We start from the raw sequence: 4,334 nt of genomic DNA on the forward strand, positions 1-4,334 counted from the left end.
TACTTTTTATCTTTTACATTTTTTTTGTATTACGTTTCGATCTAAAATTTATGAGTTAACATATCATAGTGTGCGTGTGTGACATAGGGATCTTAAGAAGGTTTTAGGGATCTTAGGACACCCCAAATGTATAGTAACATACCGGTTAACCATGTGGTAACAGAACACACTAAGTGTTAAGTTGGGGGTGGCGGACGTCAAAGTGATAGTTGGAAGTGGCAGCGGTCAATAGCCAATAGTTAAAGGTGATAAAATCAAATAACCCAATGTCGTCTAAAACGACGAAAATAACCCATACTAAACGTTAAAAAATTGGATAGAGTTAATAAGATGGATGAAAATAACAATATTTCAAACCTTTTAAATTTTGATGCGAAAAAACAAACTTTTGAAGAAAATCATAAAAAATGGTCAAAACTCATATAAGAATTAGACATTTCCATACTATAAATTAGTAACTTGTTGAAGTTTAATGAATTTGTACTCTAAGCATAGAGAGTTTTTCAAAAAAAAAAAAAAAAAGTTGGCCTTTTCACTTCTAATTTAAAGGTTTTATTATTTTTTTTTTTTTTTGCATTTTAACCTTTTGATTTTTTTTTTTACTTTTACAAAAACCTTTTTAATTTTTGCAAGTTAACCCCTAATACTTTTTTTGTTTTCAACTTTGATCCCCATAGTTTTCATCTTTTGCAAATTTTTTGTTTTACGTTTTGTTCTAAATTTTGCGAGTGAATACGTCGCAACGTGTATGTTGGTTCAATGTTTTTTCGTCTATTTTATTTCCATTTGACAGGTCCGTCGCAATGCGTCTTTATTTACCTATTTGACAGGTTCGTCGCAACGAGCGGGGTCCTAGATCGACTCAGTTATTCTTTTCTATGTTTTACGTCTTAGTCTATTTTTTTCGCATTAACACGACGTGACAGGCATGCATGGTTCAACGATTTTACGAATGCTTATTTTTTCTTTTTTTGTTATTTTGCTTTTACCCATTTTTCGGTGTTGTTGGTCGATATCAGTGATATAGCATTGGTGCTACTTCACACAGTTTACGCCCCCGCCGCAACGCGGGAAGCCTTAATACTAGTTATACTTAAAGAAACAATAATTACAGCTACAATCTTAACCAAAATCCTAATAATAATATAATAATAGTTTAATTGTTAAGGGTGAGTATCAAATAGGAAGTTTATTTTGGCTAGGAAGGATAGGAAGCAATAGGATTAGGACATGTGGCAAAATTTAAAATAAATAGGAAGGGTATTTTAGTCAATCTTATCTTTTTCTTCTTCTTTCTTCTTCCCAGTAACATCAAAACCCACTATTTTCAAAACCCACCATCTTTAACCATTTCTTCACTTTCTATCACAATAATCACTATATTATACTGCGATTTTCGTCACCAATATAATCAATGATTCAAACACCCGATCAACGTGTTCTTTAGCTTTTTTTTTTAAAGAAAACCCAGTTTAATTTCATTTAAAATCTCGTTTTTTCCCGTGATTTTGAAGATAATCACTCGAACCGTTCGATTCGATCGCTGATAAGTGTTTCTATCATTCAAATTTCATCATTTGTTGAAGAAATCGGCTTCGATCCATGTAAGAAATTCTTTAATTTCATTTTTATGATCTGAGTTTTTGATTTAGTCATTGCGTTTTACGATCTTGGCGGGGGTCCGGGGGCAGCACCCCTGGTAGCAGGGTCCAAGGGGCGGCAGCCCCTGGCCAGGTCCAAGGGGCAGAGCCCCTGGCTGGGGTCGAGCTGTAATAAAAATGCATCAGAATATTTAATTTTCCAGAAATTGGCTCATTTCGAATACTGTAATTCGTAGACAATTAAGACAATTTTTGATTTGCTACTCTCTGGTTCAGACAATTCACAGACAGTTTTATGTGTCCATTGCGTTTTAGTACTCTCTGGTTCAGACAATTCACAGTCCGTTCACAGACAGTTTTATGTGTCCATTGCGTTTTAGAAATAAGATAGTTTTATGTGTTTTCTAGCCATTGTGTTTTAGAAAAAAACACATTTTTTAAGTGTTTTTAGTCATTGCGTTTTAGGTAAAAACACATTTTTGAAGTGTTTTTAGTCATTGCGTTTTAGGTAAAACACATTTTTAGGTATTTTCAGTCCATTGCGTTTTAGAGAGAACACTTTCTTTTGTTTTTTAGGCCATTACGTTTTAGAAATGAGACATTTTTAAGTGTTTTCTGGCCATTGTGTTTTATAAATAAGACATTTCTTTGTGTTTTTGGTGCATTGCGTTTTAGGTAAAACACATTTCAGTCCATAGCGTTTTAGAAAACAGACATTTTAAGTGTTTTCTGACCATTGCGTTTTAGAAATAAGACATTTGTTTGTGTTTTTTTTGCATTGCGTTTTAGGTAAAACACATTTTTATGTGTTTTCAGACCATTGCGTTTTAGAAAGTACACTTTCTTTTGTGTTTTTAGGCTATTGCGTTTTAGAAATAAGACATTTCTTTGTGTTTTCTAGCCATTGCGTTTTACAAATAAGACATTTTCTTTGTTTTTTTGTGCATTGCGTTTTACAAAAATGTCATTTTTAGGTTTTTTTTTTCATTGCGTTTTACACAACTGGGTTTTTTCTATTGCGTTTTACGTAACTGGGTTTTCGAATTTTTTTTCGAAAATATAGCAATAGTATACTCGTTTTAAAGATAAAAAAACGTTCGTTTTTTTTTGTGCAATTTTTATAAAAAAAAAATAATGTCGTATGAAAGAGTTATTAACGTTTAAAAACTGGGGGGAATTTGAGGAGAGAGAAACTATTGGCTTTGATTGACTAGAATGCCACTAAACAAACCCACGTGCCTCTTTTCTTCCCTTCATTTTCACTCATTTAATCTTAGTCATTGATTAAATAAATGGATGATTAAGAGTACTTCGTAGGCTTCCTACCGAAATAAACTTCCTATTATATTCAAACCCTAATTGTTAATGTAGATCTTTTGGTGGTTTGTTTTGAAAAAAAAAATATGATGAAAATTATACTTGAACAATAACTGAAGTTAAAATCTTAACCAAAATCCTAATAATAACAATAACAACAACAACAATAAAAATAATAACAATAACAATAACAACAACAACAACAATAATAATAATAATAATAATAATAATAATAATAATAATAATAATAATAATAATAATAATAATATATTTACCAAAAAAAGTTATTTGGATGATAATTAAAACCCTTACTCAGATTTTGGCTTTAACTCCCAACAAACTCATCAACCATATCCTTTAAGAACCACCAAACCACAGCACACACAAAAGAAAAAAGAACTTATGTTTATGAATCTTGTATCTGCCATGTCCAAAACAACGTTTACTCACAAAAATTGTTATGTTAGCTAGAGCTAGCAAAACATGTCTACGGGACTAGGCGTCTTATACAGATCAAAGACGACACGATTAACTAAACATGTCAATTACACAAACACGAACACACATGTTTAGTAACATGACACGACACGACACGACCCTACCCGAGTCACAACTCACAATGGAACTTGGATATCGATAAAAACCTTTTTAGACGATTAACGAAGAGGGGATTGAGAAGTGAGAAGCAGGATTGAGAAATTGAGAGGATGAAAGAAGCGGATATGATTTGAGTCTTTGACATGTATTTTTTTAAATATATATGTATACAAATTATTAAAATAGTCATAAACAGTTAGGCGGGATTTAGCATATTTAGTAGGGCTGTAAACGAACCGAACGAACACGAACAAGACCATGTTCGTGTTCGTTCGTTAAGGAAATTAACATGTTCGCGAACTGTTCACGAACGCATACCGAACATAAGTTTGTGTTCGTGTTCGTTCGTTAAGGAAATTCAGTTGTTCACGAACAGTTCATGAACACTGGTCTCAAACATAAACAAACGCAAGCGAACACAAAAGAATGCAAACGAACATTTAACTTGAAAATAAAAAAATAGAAGTATTGTTATCCTTAAACTTTAGATATAAGTAGTTAAATACAACCATCAAATGATAAATCAAAACACAAGAAGTCTAATACACCACCAAATGATGAATCAACTTTAACTAACTTAGACATAATTATCCCCAAAAATGTCTTAGCATGTCTAAATTTTAGCTAACTTAGAAAAAAATAGGGTTTCAAGTTTTCAATATGTTTAGATAAAAGGTTTATTATGTATTATTTTTTAATATAATCAAAGGAACACGGACGAACGTAACCGAACATATTACCGAACGTTCACGAACGCAGTCGAACGAACGAGACCTATGTTCATGTTCGTTCGATAAGCTAACCGAACGAAATTTTGTG

This window comes from Helianthus annuus, chromosome 13, assembly GCF_002127325.2.
Source record: "Helianthus annuus cultivar XRQ/B chromosome 13, HanXRQr2.0-SUNRISE, whole genome shotgun sequence".
Lineage (NCBI taxonomy): Eukaryota > Viridiplantae > Streptophyta > Magnoliopsida > Asterales > Asteraceae > Helianthus > Helianthus annuus.